The following is a 21,387-nucleotide window of genomic DNA, read 5'->3' as shown; positions in this document are numbered from 1 at the left end:
ATGAGTATTGCCATGGCATCAGCAAAACTGATTTAAAGGCTTTTTGGCTGCTGAATCCATCCATAGTATTAGATTAAGGAGGGCTTTTAAACTATGTGCACTTTTTCTGGAAAATGGCTGGAAATGTCTGTGCATCTTATAGAGTGAATGTTGCCAAAGCTGGCCCCACCCTTTGGTCTCTGCCTCCCAGCAGTTTGCCTTCTTGCAGAAAACAGAAAACAGTCTGGTCAGCTTCAGCACAGTCTGATTTAGCCTTAGCAGCTGATTGGTGGTTTTATCTGCCTCCCGGAATACGACCAACCAGCTGTTCCAGGCGATGGGGATCGCTGCCTCTACCTATCGCGGTGATCGTTTGGCGGCAGTTGGTGTTGGTGATTGGTGATTGGCGGTGATAGGCAGCAGCCATGATCCCCACTGCCTGGAACGGGCTGAAAATGGGACATTTTGAGGCTGAATATGGGGCACACAGAGGTATCCGTTGGTGGTAATGGCAGCGACGGGCAGCAGAATTTTTTCCTTGTTTTCCTCCCCAAAAGCTTGGTGCATCTTATGATCTGGAGCATATTATAGTGCAAAAAATACAGTAGTTTCACCTACTGTAGCAGTTTACATTTCTTTAATAACCTTATTGTCCTTTTTCTAAATCTATAGTGTCCTTCTTAAAATGAATTAAATTTTTATACAATATTCCAAACAAAAATAACATTTTATCAATTCCCAACCTCAAAGAAAAGATAAATTGCAACTTCATAATAGACAGCATTGTTTCAAGATAGCATGTAATTTTAAAGGGTTGGTGTTGAAGAGATTCTGAACACGCCTTGTATTAAATCCAGTGGTGTTTCTCCTTTTTTTAGTTGCTTGATTAGGGGCATTATCACTTCAAGAACACCAATTTATATGAAGTTATTGAAATCACCAGTTACTAATACAGTTTTTTTTTCCCCAGATGCACTCTTAATTTCGTTTTGTATCTCTGGTCAGTTTTAATTTCTCAGTCAAGGAACAATAATACAAACATGCTATGTTTGGATTGATATGGATAATCATAGATATTTGTAAGGCTCACATTAAATGCTTCATGGCCTGTTTGACATACAGGTTTATTCTATCCTAAGTATGCCCTTCCCTGTTGCTTCCACAGAGCTTATATCAAAATAATGATATATCTCTCCAAGTGTTTCATATAGATGGTAAAAAAAAAAATGGAGACAGAATGGAGCCCTGGGGAGCAACATACAAAAGCTGTCAAGAACAACTTTTTTTTTTACTAGAAATACCATTTGGTATGTCTGAGAGATAAAAACAGAATCTCCACAGAGCATAATATCCTCTGTCCAGATTTCTCAGAAAAAGAAGACGTTTACATTAAAAGTGTCTAAGAGAACAGATCCATTGATCGCTGTCTCCTAAGTAGATGGCACAAAGTATATCAGAAAAAAAAAACCTAACAGACTAGATCATTCCAAAATCCTGCACCAATTGCATAACCAGGAAAATAAAAGACTCAGGTTGTCACTACAAGGTAATAGGATACCTAATTATCCTTGAACATAAAGTCTAAATATACATATGCGTGACATCAGCAATTCTTTTGCAGGGACTTTGTAAAAGAGATGCTATTCCTATGATGTACCTTGTCATCATCTCTTCTCATCTGTTATTCTGCAGAGCCAAACTAAAGAGCAATTTCCCCCCCCCTTGTGTCAAACTCTACACCAGGACTTGGTAGTAAATTAGATCTCTTCAAATTCTTTCCTCCTTCTTCAACCCTTTGATTTGACTTGTGAGAAGACTCTGAGATGGACTAGAACAGACCTGGGCATTTTTAGGACAACATCCAACTCTTTGGTTGTCCCTGTCTGATCTACATAATGTCAATCAAAAATTAGAAATTAAATGTAAATAAATGTGCATCATGCATGCAATACATTGCTTTCATTTTGAAGGAGACTGCTATTTTTTTCCACTTGATGCATGGTTGTGAGTATGTCCCTACACTTTCACAGCTCTATTGGTTCAGCCCTTCACAATTGTTCCAGTTTCTCATATGACCCCTTAGGATAATTAATTGCCCAGCCCTGTACTACAGTAATCATTACTATAGACAAAATTCAACATTTCAAATAAAAGTTAATTGTACACTGCACTGCAAAAGATTCTTTCTCTCTCTCTCTTTCTCTCTATCTCTCTCTAACATAACATAACATAACATAACATAACATAACATAACATAACATAACATAACATAACATAACATAACACACAATACAACACAACATAACAAGGCTCTAAAATTTAAACTTTAGAGTTTTTTTTTCCTACTTATTATTGTTAACAATCACATGGGCAGTCTCTCAACAGCCTTTGGAGGCAATTGAAATATATTTACACAATGGATTTCTTGGACCTTACATCTAAATTAATCTCTGCAATCCTAGACAGGCATTAATTGCAGTAGTATTAGCATTATTTTTAGTTATACTCCCACTAGAGTAACTTGTAGAAATTTGAAATGCAAAGCTATAATGAGAATGTGATAACAGTTTCTCAGAATGATTGCAGTCCTTCACCAAGAAATATGGAAGGATGGAAAAGAAGCACTGGACTCCTGAGTGATTTCTTCTTGGCCAAATTCCATTAAGTTAGTTGTGTTTACATCAGGCTAATAACTCATACATCACTCTGCAATCATTTAAAATCCTGTTGTATGTCCAAACTGATACCCAAGGAGGCTTGCTGATTAAGGATGATGTGCAAGTTTCCTGTCAGCCTTCGCTTCACAGAATCTGAATAAAGGACAAGGTCAGGCTTTCCAGGCTGACTGACTGGATTGACATATGATAATAACACATTCCCAGCCTTTTCAGGAGGGCAAGTAGATATGATTATCTAAGAAGCTAAAGCCCTCCAAAGAGCCTTATCTGTACTCTTATAACCCCACAAAATGGTTGGCTGATTGGCAGGGACAGAAAGGGTAGGTGGGGGAAATCTGATGAAAAGCTTCATGACAGTTTAGTAGAAGGTTGTTTATAGCTGTGTGCATTGTTTCTGAACATAAACAAAAAAAATAACAATCAGATCTTACAAAAGGATTTTAGAATCCCAATAGGCTCAGAAAACCAACAGATGCATTCAAAGTTATTTGACTTACTTGTAAAAAGTTTGCCCTTAATGTATTTCTGACTGAATGAATAGGATTACTCTAGACACTAGCAATATTATTGCCTTTATTTTGAATAGAACTCTTGAATGCTAACATCTTCATGTACTTAACCTCATCTTTTTCAGCATTTGGTTTGGAAAAAAGAAAAGTGGCACTTTCTGGTTAAAGAAGTCTCAGAATCATGGTTGAAGTATTTTACTGTGGTCCTGGTTTTTATAGATAAGTTATCAGGAGGACCTCTGGCTTATAGGAAGGGAGGTTTTAGGACTCTTGTTTTCCAACTTCCGATTAAATAAGGAGAGATTCCTTTCAAGCATTGTTAACACTTTCATAAACACTTAATACTTTCTCCTGTAGGGGATTTTGTTTGCATTTCCTAACACATGTATAGAATATGTGTACATGCTTGAAAGGGACCTCTGTCCATGTGATATCTTAACAAAAAAAAAAAAGAGGGCAGCACAATGGAAAGCAAAACATCAAACTCTAAGGTTGAGTTTATTTGCAGCAATCTTTCTGGGAGACAAACCATAGTAAATGCTGGGTAGAATTGCGAGATGAAAGTGGCTGAAAGCAGTAGACCCCTAGATAGTAGCAAAGAATTAGACTTTTTTGCTGCCATCTAGTACTTGTGCTGATTTTGTAACCCAGATTTAATAGACCTAATACAAGCAGATTAGTTACTTTCTATAAATGTGTCTTTTGTAACCTGCCATACCACCACCCCATCCATGGCATCTATTTTAGAAATATGCAAACCTTTTGTGGCAGCCATTTTGTGAGAATGTTTTTTATTTTAAAAGTATTAAAAGTAGATCACACACACATACATATATGTAACCATACTTAACATACATACAAACAGTAGCAGGAAAAACAAAACAGGAAAACATAAAAACCGGGTAAATAACAGTGTAGTGTACCAATTGTGTTGAGCTTATGGTTTTTCTTCGTTTAAGTTATTAAAGTTATTATAGATGAATATTGTGGCAATGGTTTGCTCTCTGGGCTTGTCTCAATTTAGTTTCTGAACAGGTAACTAGTTAACATCAGCAGCAGGTTGATGATTTTTAGTCAAGGTTTTAGAACCTTTTAACGAAAGGTTCAGAACTAAATTGAAACAAGCTTGGAGAGCATACCACTGCCAAAATCTAAAACCCAAGCTACAAGTATTTTCTATTATTTCAATAGATAAATATCTTTATTCCCCCAAATCACTATTAAATATCTTGCGGAATATACATATGAGGAATAATGTTATGCACCTTTTTTGCTCTGTTTAATTTTACATATAATTCTGATGATTGGCTTGGCCAGGTACTTAGCTGTCAATAGCAATTGTTCCCATAATGGTCATACTCATAGGCCAAGCATAGTTAATAGCTACTTATATGACTCAGAGAAAATTTAAGTTAAATAAATTATATATCTAGATTAGCAATTGTTAGTATACTATACATGCAATACAACAGATTAGGGAAGATATTAAAATTTGTGGACAGTAAAAAAGAAATAAAAGAACTGCAGTGTTGAGGGATGATGCCTATCTAACAATATGTTCATGTGAATATCCTCCTAACTTTAGGTACCAGTAGGTTTACTGAATCACACCACCCATTCAACAAAGCATAACATGCTCAAATGAAATGATTGGTAATTGTAGCAGAATGTTGAGATGTTGAGACTTTCGAAAAAGTACAGAGAAGAGCAACCAGGATGATTAAGGGACTGGAGGCTAAAACATACTGTTGTAGAGCGATGGAACAGATGAGGCTTAGACCAGAGCGTACAAGTAACAGACTTTATTCTGGGGGAATAAAGGGTTGTCGCGTCTGCCAGCTAACAAGGCAGACTGCAAGCGAACAACAGCTGGCTCTGCCCGACAGCCGGCTTTTATAGCCGACTGTCAAACGGAGCCAACCAATGGGAGCTGCTGGTGCTCCCGCTCAAACAGCGGACCTGGTTGGGAACTCCAACCAGTCCCAAAGACATAACACCCCTTCCCCCTGGCTGGGAACATGCATAGTCCTCGAGATATGTCGGTGGTCTGCGCTGGCGACCGGACCGTCGTGGCTCAGGGGAACTACCGGTGGGCATCAAGTCCATGGAGCAGGGCTCCGGAGTCATCGGGGTATGAATTTGGCTTGGTGCAGGATCTGGGAACAGGCATGACTCCTCTCGTTCGGGCTGGCTCGGCAAACAGTCTCGGCCCGGATGACTGGTGACCTCGCTGGGTGGTTGAGGTGGAGACTCAGGCTGGCAATCCGGGTCTATCCTTGGTGCCCTCTGCTCTATGGGGAGTGTCTGGTCCCTTAGGAAGCTTCCAACTGGAACCTGGTGGGGAACTTGAAGGCTGTCGGGTGGATTCGGCTCTGTGCTGGTCAGACCGCTCCGTCGCCTCCTCAGTTGGTCCAGGTGCCTCCGCCACACGCGACCATCCTCCAATTGAACCCGGTAGGATCTTGGGCCCGTGACAGCCACGACCTGCCCTGGTACCCACAATGGATCCCCTGCGTAGTTTCTCGCAAATACTTGGTCCTGTAAAGCAAAGCCTCTGACCTGACTGTCAGACCCCAATGGGGTGTCTGGGCAGTAGTGGGGGTGCAGCCTGTCTAAAGTAGTCCTTAGGCGTCTCCCCATTAAAAGTTCGGCCGGGGATTTGTTCGTGCTTGTGCAAGGCATTGTATGTTGGCTGAGGAGGAAGCGAGACAACTTAGAGTGCCAGTCCTCTTGGCCGAACCTGGCCAGTGCCTCCTTAGCTGACCTGACTGCTCTCTCCGCCATCCCGTTGCTAGCAGGGTGAAAGGGGGCCGTGAGGACGTGTCTGATGCCCAAATTGGTGACGTACCTACTAAATTCACATGATGTGAACTGGGGCCCATTGTCGAAGACCAGCGTGTCAGGGAGCCCATGAGTCACAAAAAACCGGGTCAGGGCTTTAACAACTGCCTGGGTGGTGGTCGTGGGAAGCAAGGCCACATCTATCCATTTAGAATAGGAGTCCACGACCACCAAGAAAGTTTTGCCATGCACCGGCCCTGCCAGGTCGATGTGTAGACGTGACCAAGGGGTGTTGGCACATTCCCACTTGGTGGGTGTGGCGGTTGGCGGGGCTGCCCTGGACTCTTGACAGGGTTGGCATGCGCTTACCCACTTGGCGATCTGGTCATCCATCCCGGGCCACCAGACGTAACTGCGAGCCAACGCCTTCATCCGCACGATGCCCGGATGGCCCTCGTGCAGCACCTTCAAGATGGGTATGCGGAGCGTGGTTGGGATGACGACTCTGGTATCCCACAACAGGCATCCTTGGAGTTTTGACAGTTCCTGCTGACGTGTTTTAAATGGGGTAAAATCAACTGAACACTTTGTTTCCGGCCACCCCCTCCCCACCCAGTCCAGAACCTGGGCGATTATTCTGTCCTTCTTGGAATGTGCCGCTATGTCATCTGCAGTCACTGGTAGCTTGAGTTCGTTGACTTCAAATATTGCGTGCACAGGAGCTGGGTCCTCGACTGGGGCTGGTAAGGGGCAGCGGCTGAGGGCATCTGCGTGGCTCAAATTCTTACCAGGGCGATAGACTAATTTGTACGAGTAAGCCGCCAGGAACAAGGTCCATCTGGTCATCCTGGGGGACAGTACCTGCGGAGTTTGCTTGTCCCCGGATAAAAGTCCTAAAAGCGGTTTGTGATCAGTAATGAGTTCGAAATGGTGCCCGAAGAGAAATTCGTGGAATTTTTTAACAGCCGCCACAGCAGCCAGGGCCTCTTTGTCAATCTGGCTGTAGTTTCTTTCAGTCATTGAGAAAGTTCTCGAGAAAAAGGCAATTGGTGCCTCAGAGCCATTGGGAAGTCTGTGACTTAGGACGGCTCCTATCCCAAAAGGGGACGCGTCAGCGGCTAGTACCAAGGGGAGGTGTTGGTCAGATTGCATTAAAATTACATCAATTGCATTAAATCAATTGCATTAAATCAATTGCATTAAAATTACACTAAGGCCGAGAGAGGGGAACCAATCTAACCCCAAGAGACTAGGGAGGGCACCATTAACGACCACTAAAGGCAAATGGCCTTTGAAGGCTTGGAATTTAACAAGGAACTTGCCTTTCCCGAGGACAGGGATGTTCTTTCCTTGGTAGTCCCTCAGGGTGAGGTGGCACCTTTGTAGCTGCTTCCTTGCCAGTCTGGGCTGGATCTTCTTTAATGTCTCCCAGGGGATGATTGAGAGCACTGACCCCGTGTCTACCTCCATGCGGCAAGGCTTACCTTCTAAGGAGACAGAAAGTGTAATTTTATTGGGGGTATGGGAAGTGTGGTTAGCGTGGTAGCAAGTATAACAGTCTTCTACTTGCCTTTGGAGGCCGGGAGATGAAGAAGACTTTTGAGGAAAAACGCGTGCTGCCTGGCAGACTCTTGCGAGGTGACCTTTCTTGTGACAGTTTAGGCAGCTAGCATTTCTGAACCTGCAAGATGCCCAGGAGTGGGAACCTCCACAGGTTAGGCATAAAGGAATTTGTTTTGGGCCACTGTTGTTTCTCTGCCACGCTCCTACCTGTGGTTGTTTCGTCGGCTTGAGACGATGGATGTCAGAAAATTCTGCGGGGTCATCTTCGCCCATTACCTCTTCTGAGTGGACGGTGGAAGTACCCGGCTTGGGTGTGGTGCCCTGGATCTCAGCTGCTGATTGGGCAGAGAGTTCAGCAGCCAGGGCTTCCTCTAAGGCCTGGGAAAGATTTAAATCTTTCCTGGCCAGCAAACGTCTTTGGAGCCTTAGATCCCTTACCCCACAGACGAGTTGGTCGAGCAGCATGTCATCTAAATAGTTCTTAAATTCACATTGTAGAGCTGCTGTCCTCAGGGCGGCCATGTACTGGTTGATAGACTCCCCCTCGGCTTGCTTCCTCATCCTGAACGCGAAGCATCTTGCAATCTGGGAAGGTTTTGGGGAGTAGTGGTTGGAGAGTGTTTCTGTAATTCGTTCCATGGAACGTTTCTGATCTCACGTGGTGCGAAGAGTGCCGTGGCAGTGTCGAAGACTGCAGCCCCACAGTAGCTTAGGAATAGGATTTCTTCCTATGCTCCGCAGCATCAGCCAAACCAATGGCATCTAAGAAATGATTGAAGCGATTCTTGTAGGAGTCCCACTTTTCCTCATTGGGCTTGAATGGTGGGAATGCCGGATTGGCATTCATTTTGGGACCCTCAGTCTCTTGGCAGACTAGGCTATCTCTCTGGGTGGTCGTGGCCCTTGGGTTTGCGCTTACTGTGAGTGCTGGCGGCTGTGGCTGCAGCGCCCTATACTCGCTCAGTGAGTTTCAGCCCTCCTGAAGGCAGTTTAAATTTCGTGCTCTCTCTGCGCGCGTCGGCAGCTGCGGCTAACAGCGCCGTAACTGGCTTCAGTGATTTCAACTCAGTGACAGCGGTTTGAATTTCGCGCTCTCTGGGGAGCGTCGGCGACTGTGGCTACAGTGCCGTACTTCGCTTGAGTGATTAAATTCAAATGACAGCGGTTTGAATTTCGCGCTCTTCTGCGAGCGAGGGTGGCTGCGGTTCAGCGCCGTGGTTTCAGCTCTTTCGAATGTGAGTGCTTCTGGTTAGCCTACAGTCATATCCCATCCTCGTCACCAGTGTTGTAGAGCAATGGAACAGATGAGGCTTAGACCAGAGCGTACAAGTAACAGACTTTATTCTGGGGGAATAAAGGGTTGTCGCGTCTGCCAGCTAACAAGGCAGACTGCAAGCGAACAACGGCTGGCTCTGCCCGACAGCCGGCTTTTATAGCTGACTGTCAAACGGAGCCAACCAATGGGAGCTGCTGGTGCTCCCGCTCAAACAGCGGACCTGGTTGGGAACTCCAACCAGTCCCAAAGACATAACACATACAATGAACGGTTGCAGGAACTGGGCTTGGCTAGTCTAGTAAAGGGAAGGGCCAGGGGAGACATGATAGCAGTCTTCCAATATTTGAGGGGCTGGCAAAGAGAGGAAAGGGTCAAGCTATTTTCTAAAGCACCCAAAGGCCAGACAAGGAATAATGGATGGAAACTGAACAAGGACAGATTTAACCTGGAAATAATGAGAAACTTTCTGACAGGGAGAACAATCAACCAATGGAACAGCTTGCCTTCAGAAGTTGTGGGAGCACCATCACTTGAGATTTCAAGAAGAGACTGGACTGCTATTTGTCAGAAATGGTGTAGGGTCTCCTGCTTGGGCCGTGGGTTGGACTAGATGACCTACAAGGTCTATTCCAACTCTGATTATCTGTTGTCAGGAATTTTGGACAGATTCCAACACTTAAGCTCTGCAGGGTGGTCTGATTTAAGGGACCCATTCAAGATGTAAAGCCTATTAGTTGTTTTAGTTAGACAATGCTTCTTATTGTCAGAATTTTATTTCAGCAAAGCTAACCAAGATTTCATTTGGTTAGCATTTGAATGGGAGATCCTCTGAAAAGCCCAAGCTGTCAGTTGATCAAGATAGTCCAGACAAGAAGAATAAATATATCCATATATTCTTTAATAGACAAGCACTAAGACTACTTTTATTGTAAGGTTATAGTAAAAGGATCTGTTTAAAGTATTTTCCCATCCTTTATTGTTTACTTTCCAGAAAACTGGGGAAGCTCCCTTCTGAAATGCTTCCCATGACCCTTCTGTTTCTCTAGACTAAGATACCTTTTGCATGATAGTTATTAAGTCTGTGGTTCTTCTCTCTGTCTCCCAAGGTCATTGCCACATATCATTAAAGTGGCACACTCTACCAAAGGCAGAGAACCTGTCAGAAGTGGTAATGGCCAGTAACTGGGGGACATTTTGTATATCCTTACTTTTAACCCATTCTGTTCTGAAAATATACTCTAAATTATTACTCATAGTTGTATTTCTTCCTTTCCTTTCCTTTCCCTTCCCCTTCCCCTTCCCCTTCCCCTTCCCCTTCCCCTTCCCCCCCTCCCCTTCATTCCTCTACAAAGGATGTCAAACTCACTTCCCACAGGCTGGATGTGTCACATATCCACCCCCACCCCCATTTTAGTAAAGGGAAAAAAAGTCACGATATGTCATGTGGCAACAACATGACACCGTGAGTTTGACACCCCTGCTCTACAATATCCCATATTTGATGTAAATGTATGAGGGGTATGCGTGTGGGTGTGTGTGTGTGGGTGTCTTTTTTTAAGAAATAGAAATGGTAAAGCCTATTGATCAAATCGGTGAATAGATTTCTTCTGGCATTTTGAATGACAACTGTCTCAGGTCATTGCCTATGGCCATGTTGGCTGGTGTACATCAAAATTGTGACACAAAATACTTGAATAGAAGGAGCTATATCATTTAATTCTTTGTCAACTTTATATGGCTTCCCATTTCACATGAAGTGACTCTGAGTAGTGTACAATAAAATTGTCTATAAAATATAGACACGCTTGGCATTTAATTGAGTGGTTGAATCATAGGAATGGTTTTGTCACCATGGCTTTTTCTCATAATGTGGGATTACAGTAATTGGATAAAGCTTTGCTTGCTAAGTATTTCCTTTCTCTGTTGCTACTAAATATACAGGAGAGCTCTTTGAATCCAGGTGCAATAATCTAAAACAAATGAAGACACAGACATGCCAGGAAATAAGAGGAAAAATAAAAACTGGAACAGTTTCAGAAATAGATTTTTTAAAGAATTCCTTTCAGTAATATGCATACTTTAAAGTTATATAATATCGGATTCAATGCTGGAATAATATAGTGAAAGTTTGACAACCTACATACAATTGCAGGGTGTAAAGCGGGTTGATATACTCTCATTTTTCAGATACAACTGCCTTGTCTTACAGTGCAGCATGATAAAGGAATACAGGAATGCAGTTTTTTGCCTATTGTTACAATATAATGCAATACGTGCATAATTATGAGATTTTTGGATGGAATCCCATAGGAAGAAATCTCATGAAAAGTGTCCCAATATGAATCTGCCTTTACAAATTTAAGCACTCTGCATGCATCACCCTCTCTGGTACCGTGTGACCTTGCACAACCATGGATCTGTTTCTTGATTTGAATTTGTTTTAAACTGTATTATTAAACTGGTGCTACTTCAATCAGACATGGGATATTTCATTTGCATTGGAAACATTATAATTTCATATTTAAATTTGAGAAATATAAACATAATGTGAACCAAATAAAGACAGGAAGCAAAAATACATAATTTTATATTCACAAGCTCAATAAGGACACGATCATCATGATTGAGGTAGGGCAGGGAAGAGTACACAAATAATGATATGTATGATGATGTCATAAATGTGACAAGTTAAATATTTGCATCAATTGTCAGGACTCGTATATTGTTAGGGATAAACCCTAGCAAGATCTGCAGGGCAGTCAGGCAGGCAGGCAGAATATGTGAGATTGTAGCTTACACTCAGTAAACAGAGGCACAGTGCTAATTAAATAGTTTTATTCCGGCAAGAGTTAAAGCATAGTCAAAACAGTCCATATATCATTCACTTAGTTCAGTCCGTCCAGGGATTATTCAGTTGCAAATTCCAGTGTCGAAAAAGAGAGGTCAGTACACTTACAAAGATCAGTCCGGTGATATATCTCCTCGCAGTAGAGAGATATGCAAAAACTCAGAAACTCCTCTCTTCCTTGATCAATTCTTCAGTAGGGGAAAGACGCAGCTAACAAACCATACAATGTAATCCAATCCAGTAATTGTCATTAATTGCCAGCAATCAATCAGCGTCTCATCAGCAATCAATCAGGTTGTCTTGCCCCCTTTTATGGTGGTTTCACACCACACCCAAAATTACATGTTTTGCAGTTAAAGTGACACACACTTAAACTAACATTCATAGCTTATATATATTATTTTACCCAAAACTACGTTAGGTGACCAATGTTATACCTAACTTTCTCCCCTTTGGGGTAATATAATAATATATATATCTATTTACAACCTTAACCCATAGCCATCACAACTCTCTTTGTGTTTGACTGCTCCTTGGGCTTTCGTGAACTGATCAGCAATATTTTGCTCAGTCATCTTTTACAGATTGTCTTACATTCAGATATCTAAGATCTGTATGCTTAGATCTCGTTTTTACAGCAATATTTGTAGCCATCTGTATGGCTGCTTGATTGTCCTCATACACTACAATGGAATCATTAACAGTTAATCCCATATCCAACAACAACTGTTTATACAGAATTAAATCAGTACATAATAAAGATAGACATGAAAATTCTGCTTCCATTGTGGACATACTTATGTGTTGCTGTCTAATTGACCTCCAACCAATCAATGCTTTTCCTAGTAGTATGGCCATTCCTGAAGTTGATTTCCTAGTGTTTATATCTGTTGCAAAACTTGCATCAGCATATGCACTTAAAATCAAATCATCTTTTGGCTCCAAATACAATGCATAGTGCATTGTCCCTTTAAGATATCTTAAGATACGTTTTGCTGCTTGCCAGTGTCATTCATCGGGTTCAGCATTGAATCGAGCCAATTGATTAACGCCATAGGCAATATCTGGCCTTGACCAATTACTAATGTACGATAGACTACCAATTAGCGACTGATAGATAGTCTTATCGAATTTTGAACTCTGAGTATCAGTCCGGCAAAATTCCTGACTCATTGGAGTTTTTGCTGGTTTACAAAATTCCATCTTATATGTTTTTAGTAATTGATAAATCTTATCCTCTTGAGATATCTTATAGCCACCATTGGTTTTATTTATTGTCAATCCGAGATACTGTTTTATCTCTCCTAATTGCTTTAATTTTATCCTCTTTCCTAATAATGATATTATTTCAGTAGCTTCATTATTAGTTTTTGTAATTAATGCAATATCATCTGTAAACAACAATAATAATGACACTATTCCATTTTTCTCTCTTTTAAATAAACATGGATCAGCTAAACCTGCTTTAAACCCTATATTGTTTAACTCCTTAACAATATATTGGTTCCATTCGTAACCAGATTGTTTTAATCCATAGAGACTCTTTTTAAGCTTCCAACAGTCATTATTAGTTTTATCATCCTTAATCCCTACAGGTTTCTTTAGGTATATAGTGTGCTGCAATGGCGCATGCAGATAAGCAGTTTCTACATCTAAATGATTTATGATATAGTTTTTCTTAGCTGCCCACACTAAAGCTGCTCTCAAGGTTGTTGCTTTTAGGCTCGGTGCAAACACTTCATCATAATCACATGCAGATTGATTAAATCCTTGAGCTACCAACCTAGCCTTATGGGTAACAGTCCCATTTGTACCTGTTTTTAATTTAAATATCCATTTACAGCCAATGGACTTTTCACCTGGAGGTAATGTAGCATTCTCATAGACTCCCATCTGTTTTAATGAATTCAGTTCCTTTTGCATTGCTGTATGCCAGTTCTCCTGATCCTTCGCAGGATACAATTTTAGTTCTTCCACAGTGGTTGGAATTTTACTAATCTGGCACACCATACTTGCCTGATACCTATCAGGTGGTCTACTTACTCGTGTTGACCGTCTAGGTAAAACAGGACTCACAGGTGGACTCTTATCTATCACCTGTTCCTGGTTATCTATTTCTTCTTCACTTATTTCTTCCTTAATTGGTTCTATTTTCTCTTCCTTTACTTTCTCTTCAATTGGACTTTCCTCATCACTAGTATGGTGGCTCGGGCCCCTGTAGGTTTCTATAATTACACTTTTATTCGAATCTTGTTCCAATTTGTGCCATCCTACATGTTCCAGGAATTGAGCACTAGCACTACAATAAATTCTAGTTGTGCCCTCTTCCCAGAACCTGTAAGATCTATGGTTTGATTCGTAACCTACAAAATATAATTTTTTAGCCCTATGCTGTCCCTTATGTCTCAGTTGTGTGGGAATATGCACCCATGCTGGTGCTCCAAATGTGTGCATATAGCTTAGGTCAGGTTTTCTACCATGCCACCGTGTGAATGGTAATTCACCTGTTGTTGAGTTAACAACATTATTCAATATATGATTACCACACATTGTTGCTTCTCCCCACAAATTCTCAGGTAATCCTGAATCTGACAACATAGTACGAGCCATTGCCTGCAGTGTTTGGCCTCGCCTTTCTATAAAGGAATTATGTTGTGGCCTATATGGTGCAGACTTTTTATGTTCTACACCTGCCATCTTCAGTCTATTTTGGAATTTAGTATTTATAAATTCCGTACCATTATCAGTTACAAGAGTTACTAGTTTCCTTTTAGTTTTTCTCTCTGCAAACTTCAACCAATTAAAGAAATTTTGATATGTTTCCGTTTTACTCTTCATTAAATAACAGAAACCATATCTAGAATAATGATCCATTATACTTAATATATAACGAGCACCTCCCACACTTGGTTTTTAGGACCTATAATATCAGCAAATACGACCTCTAGAGGCTCTTTAGTCTTAAATCCATTAATTCTATTTGCTGGTATTACCTTGCTTTTTTCTTGACTGCAAGCATTGCAGTGCAAATACTACTGCAAGGCTTCAGTTTTATACCTTTAGACAGTTCAACTGTTTGCTTGAGCATTTTAAAATTTATATGCCCTAAACGCCTGTGTAACAAATATATGCATTCATCATGAGGTTTAACGTTATTATACACTGTGTTAGCCACCTCTAATTGATTATCATTTAACACATACAATTCACCTTTTAAAGTTGAAGTCACTTTTTACCTTCCTTTTCTATTATGCAGTTTTCTCCCTAAAGGTAACTACATAACCTAGTTTAATCAAAACTCTAACCGAAAGCAAATTAAACTTAAGTTGTGGTACATATAACATTTTTACATTTTCTTTTATGCAAGAACAATATGCTGTACCTTCAGCTTTTGCTTTCAATTTCCAACCATTCGCTAATGATATCTGCTGTGAACTCGTGGACATCTTAATAAATCTTTTCTTATCTTTTGTTATGCAGTGCGATGCTCCACTATCTACCACCCAAAAATTATTATTGTTCACAGTTTGGTTGCTATACATGGCTAACTCTAAGCATTTTTTATCCTTTTGATGCCTTTTAGCATTCTGGCTGGCATTTTGGCGTTTTGCTTTCTTGCAGAATCTGGCCAAATGTCCTTTTTTTCCACAATTAAAACATTTTCTAATTGTGTAGGCTGACGAAGATAATTCCTCTTCTTGTGGTTGTTCCCTTCTGAGTTGATCCCTTTCAAGCCTTCTCCTGGCTTCTTCAATTAATCTGCCAGTAATGTCAGTTAATGTGAGGTTATCCTTTGGCAGCACTTCCAATGAAGTTATGTAATTGTCATAGCTCTCATGTAATGAAGACAAAATTATATAAACCTGATGCAGTTCAGTGAAGATAAGTTCTTTTTCATGCAGCTCCTGAAAAATCCTCTTCATAGTGTTTATATGAGTCAACATGTCTCCATTCTTTTGAAGATGTGTTCTAAACAGCTTCCGTGTAAGATTTATATGTGCTCCTACACTGTCTCGAACATAAATCTTCTTTAAATTCTCCCAGCACTTAGCAGCTGTTTCTTCTCCACGAATATGGACAAGCTGCTGGTCACTGAGTGTCAGTCCTATTATACAGAGAGCTTGTTCATTTTTCAGTTTATATTCTTGTATTTTGTGGGCATCATCTTCATCCTCTGGATCCCAAGCATCTACCTCTGGTGGGTTTTGAATTATATTCCACAAATCTTCTCTGCGTAGAAGTAGGCTACATTTCATAGACCATGAAACATAGTTTGTTCCATCCAGTTTGGATATTAGAGACAAACTTGGTAAATTGACTTCTGCCATCTTTCTCTGGATATTAAACTATAATCAATAAAACACAGCTGTCTGTTTACAGTATTGTGTAACTACACTAACTCTCACTTTATATAAGCCTGTTATATCCTGGTTAGTCTGACTGTGCAGCTGGGCCCATAACCAGTGTTAGGGATAAACCCTAGCAAGATCTGCAGGGCAGTCAGGCAGGCAGGCAGAATATGTGAGATTGTAGCTTACACTCAGTAAACAGAGGCACAGTGCTAATTAAATAGTTTTATTCCGGCAAGAGTTAAAGCATAGTCAAAACAGTCCATATATCATTCACTTAGTTCAGTCCGTCCAGGGATTATTCAGTTGCAAATTCCAGTGTCGAAAAAGAGAGGTCAGTACACTTACAAAGATCAGTCCGGTGATATATCTCCTCGCAGTAGAGAGATATGCAAAAACCCAGAAACTCCTCTCTTCCTTGAGCAATTCTTCAGTAGGGGAAAGACACAGCTAACAAACCATACAATGTAATCCAATCCAGTAATTGTCATTAATTGCCAGCAATCAATCAGCGTCTCGTCAGCAATCAATCAGGTTGTCTTGCCCCCTTTTATGGTGGTTTCACACCACACCCAAAATTAAATGCTTTGCAGTTAAAGTGACACACACTTAAACTAACATTCATAGCTTATATATATTATTTTGCCCAAAACTACGTTAGGTGACCAATGTTATACCTAACATATATTATTGGTGTACATTATTACAGTTTGGCCCGAATGGTATTGCTGATTCATACATACAGTATGTGTTAGAAATGAGCAGACTAATGCAAACTTAGTGATCATTGCTATGTCATAAATATTATCATTATCATTGTTTAATAGGATAAAAAGTCAAGTCTTAAGAAGCCAAGCTGAAATAATATAATATTTATGTAAAATATTGTTTTTATTTTGATAAAAAGGAACAAAATGTTAATCTTATGAGATAATCCACACCCAGCTCTGTATTTCTTGTAAAATTACATTAATAGAAACTTACAAGTCTAACAGTACATCTCTTTCCCCTTGCTTTTACGGTCTAAAAAAAAAAAAACCCCAAGAGATGGTGCTTTCTGAGATATTTCTATGCCTAATTCCTTCTGCAGGCTTAGCTGCCACTTATCTAACCTTTGTCTAGTTTGCAGCAGTTCCTTCTTTCTCCCAAGGTCCTTCCCATACACCATTACACAGAAAAGCTATTGGATTCAGAACCTTGGAATGAGGAATGTTTGTTTCTGAAAGAGGGTTTTGCTTCATTGTTAGTTTTGTCTATTTCCATTTCAGATACTTAAAAAAATTCTAATTGAGGCTAAACAGATAATTTCCAGTCAAAAATACATCTTAGGTTTCATGCAAGATTACTGTTATTAATATCATTAAAGTACAAATACCATTAGTTTCTGGACTATTAACTCCATAATTCCCTCGAAAATGGTATTGCACTCAGGCTCATGCATCACTTTATATTCTTTGAAATTACAAATAAAGATCTTTAGGCCACTATTTAGCATTTTCATCATAATCCTGAGTTAGAACATCATGTCCCATGCCTTAGCTATTTTAATCTGTTGAATAATTAGTTTAGTGTTAGTGATAGCATTGAAATAGCAATAGCATTTAGGCTTATGCACCATTTTTAGCAGTTTAAAGCACACTCTGAGTGGTTTGTAGCATTATTTGCATATTGTCCCTAAAAATCTTCATTTTATTGATCTCGCAAGGATGAAAGGCTGAGACAGCCTTGAGCTGGTCAGGATAGAATTCCAGGATGTAAGCAGAGTCTGCCTGCAATCCTGCACTATAATCCCTATGCCAACCAATCCTCAATGTTTTTACTGAAGTTATTTATAGACCAAAATGCTTTATATGAATATCTACTTATTCACTTTTATGTAAATAATTGATATGTACAACATCTCACAACAAGGATTAAAACAACAACAAATATCTCATGGTACCCAGAGTTAAAATGATCACCCAAATTGCAAACTAAACAAAAACGAAACCCACCATATATCAAGAGCAAACTTTGCTTTACCTCACCCAAGGTGAGAGTAAACTGCTTCACGTGGTTGTTAAATTGGAACAGGAAGAGATTAAAGGCCTGTGGCAACCCAGAAAAGAGCTCAACCTGACTCAACACTGACTAGAATTGGCTCCAGAGAAATGAGGAAAACTACTGTAAAACAATCCCTTCCATTCCCAATCCCCTAAACTGGTCCAGAAAGTTACCATGATAGATGATACCAAAGACCAGTGGGAGATCGAGGAGCAGGTGTGGGCTGCTAGGCATTTTCAGGGGTGTGGAGGAGCTCCTAGCTAAGATTCTGTGCAGTTCAGAGAACCCCCAAATCCCACTTCTGGCTGGCCCTGCCCCACCCACCCTGCCCCTCCCAGGAGTCCCCACATGGCCTGCTTTTTTAAAAAAAAAACAAAACAAATTTTATTAACTTTACAGAACACACAGACAATCAAGGCATAATAACATAAAAGATCTTTCTAGAAAAACCAGTAGGACATACAAAATATTTCCAAATTGTAATATGTATATTTACGTTATCTGCTCAACTTCATATCTTATCCCAATTTCTCCTTTTCATTCTATTATCCAGATTATATTTCTTACTAATTAATTTTTTTTGCCTTTCAAAAAACAATACACAAACATACAAGACATAAAACATAAAAAACAAAAGATCTTTTCTGAAAGCTGCTTGATCCCGGGTTAAAACTCTTCGCACAGACGCAAATTCAAAAATCATATTTACTTTATATATCATTCCATATCTTATTACCATTTTCAATTTTCTATATAGCTTCTTCCCTCTTTTATCTTTCTTAGTTTTATTTTATTTATCTTATCTCAATACAATTCATAATACTTATCATTCTTTGCCTGTTCTTTTCCAGTTATCCATCCATCTTTTCTCTTTAAATATACTTCTCCTGTACACTGATTGGAGTAACGCCTTTGACTCTTTCCCCTAACTTAATAATGCTTAATATAACACTTACATTATATTGGGATTCTGATTAGTACATTCTGAAATTACACAATAATTTTTATAAGAAAAACAAGTACACTACAATTACAAAATAAAAGCATATAACCCACCATAGATACCATTAAAAAACTAATCATATATATTAATACACATTTTACTCTAAATACACATATATAAACACACTCTTATGTACTTTCCAGAATCCCTTTTTCAATTAAATTTACCCATTGTCTCTAAATAGATTTTGTTTCTTTAAGTCTTGCTTCCCACCATTAAGGCTTCTCATCCCCTCCTTTCTCTCTTGTTTATTTTTCTCCTTGCCTTTTTTACCCCATTGTCTCTCCTCCTCCCTTTTCTTCTTCTGCTTACCCCCTTTCTGTTGTTTTCTAACCTTGTATCCACCTTTCATCTCATTTTTCTCTTTTTGGATTGTTTTCTCAAACCTTAAAATCCCCCTTTTCTTTTCCTCTTCCTCCTCCTCCCCAAAGAAAACCCATTGTTCATCCAAGATGGCTTCTTCTTCTTCTTTATTCCAGTCACCCTGCTGCATAGTCAGTTTTTCATAAGTGCATACCGCCATTTCTAGAAATTGAAAAAGAGTGCCCAAAGTGTCTTTTCCATCTTGCTCTTCATTTTTATATTTTTGATATTGAATTTTTAGTTCATCCAGAAGCAATGCCATCATGAAGAGAAAAACTTCTTCAAAAACAACAAACCAAGTGTTTTTAATCAAGAATAATTCCAAAAAATTCCAAAGTCACTAAAAGATCCAAATAAACTATTTCTTTTAATACTTTTTTTTCCTTCGTCTATTTCTCTTTCTGGGGTTACTGATTGATCAAAAAGTTCCCATTAAAGTATATCTTTCTTTAAAGTTCTAGGCAGTCTCCTCCTTTTTCAAGCTCTGCTCCAAAAATTTTTTTTCCTCTCCCCCACTTACAATGGCAATTTCCCTTTAAACCCTCAGAAATCCCTACCTCAAATATGGGTTTTCCAATTTCTGAAGTTGTTAAATCCAAAGTCCAAAAATCCTTTATCTCATAACTTTCAAGTTGAATTACCTTCAGTGCCCAAATATATTTTCAAAGTCTCCGTCTGCTATTTCTATGGGGTAGAAGAGTGAATAAAAAAAAGTTTTCCCTTGACAGCTTTCTCTGCTGCTTTTCTCTTGTTAGGGATACAATGTATCTTTCAGGCAATTCAAGCAATTCTGTACCAGGGTTTTAAAGGTTGTTATTTTCCCGGCTCAGCCAACGCTTTCACTTCTGATTCTTCTTTCTCCTTCTTCCTCCAGCACAATCTTTTCCAGCTTCCGGCTTCTTTGTTGACCGCTGCTCCACCGCCTTGAGAAAAGGAGGTTAAGCTGGGTGAGGAGGGGGTCTGCGACACTCCCTAACCCCTTCCCAGATCCTCCCTATCTTCGGCTGCCTCTACAGGGCAGCCTTATCCTCCAGACCCATCAGGATCGGAGGCACCAAGATGGCTAGCACAACAGGCATCGCGCACAGTCGTGAATCCCCGCTGCCGCTGAAGCCTGGCAAACCGGAAGCCCCACATGGCCTGCTTTTGATGCAAGCAAATGCAGGACACACATGGAGGCTCTGGGAGAGCAAAAAATGGCCCTCCTGGAAGTTCAGGAAGACCGGGAATGGGCCTGTTTCCAGCTTCCAGAGGGCCTCCAGAGCATGGGGAGGCTATTTTCGCTTCCCAGAGTCTTGAGGAAAGTCTCTAGAGCCCAGGGAGGGCAAAAATGCCCCCCCCCCACTATGGTGTAACTAGGCTATGCACACCATGGCCATGCACACCCCTGTCAAGGAGGCACAGAAAGGATGCATTACCACCATTTTGATCCCAACAGAGATTATCAACAAGAAATATCAATCCTGCCTGAAGGGATTCAGATAATTTGCTTCCTCTAGGGCACTTTGGAGCTATAAACCAACCACCTTTGTCAAGTGGGGATAGAAATATTCTGTCTCACACAGAATTCATCATCTTTCACTTGCTGGGAGACTGTGAGGAGAGAAAATGCAAGTCACTGAACTCAGCACTCCGTAGACTCTGTCCATTTTGTTAAGGTCAACAGATTTAAACTTGTCACACATGGCTGTGCCTCAGATAACTTCACTAGATGTTTTCAAACACAGCTGAATAATTATCTTCTGAAGCTGGTGCAGTGAAACCTGAAGTATGTTAAGTCTTGAACTTAATGACTTGTTTTTCCAACTCTATGATTCTATTAACTCCACAGGATCTGTAAAGCCAAGTTCCAATTCTGAGCAAATAGAAGCAACTTTATCTGACAATTACCTAGAACAATTATTGCAGCAACCCTAGAGATATTCACAAGAATCCTCCCTACTGAAGAAGTATAGGTTAACATGAACAAAACAACTGATTGCCTCTCTGCATATA

The 21,387-nt window shown here is 40.1% G+C and overlaps 1 protein-coding gene across 1 annotated transcript in view; it reads left to right on the top strand.

Moving 5' to 3' along the window:
• The window catches only part of CDH12 (cadherin 12), a 787,338-nt gene that overhangs the window by 547,622 nt on the left and 218,329 nt on the right, over positions 1 to 21,387 (top strand). The gene's annotated exons all lie outside the window — the stretch shown is intronic.

Source organism: Pseudonaja textilis, chromosome 3, assembly GCF_049901715.1.
Source record: "Pseudonaja textilis isolate UNSWEBS1 chromosome 3, rPseTex1.2, whole genome shotgun sequence".
Taxonomy (NCBI): domain Eukaryota; kingdom Metazoa; phylum Chordata; class Lepidosauria; order Squamata; family Elapidae; genus Pseudonaja; species Pseudonaja textilis.
The sequence above is the reverse complement of the archived record's forward strand: the minus strand, read 5'-3'. Positions and strand labels throughout refer to the sequence as shown.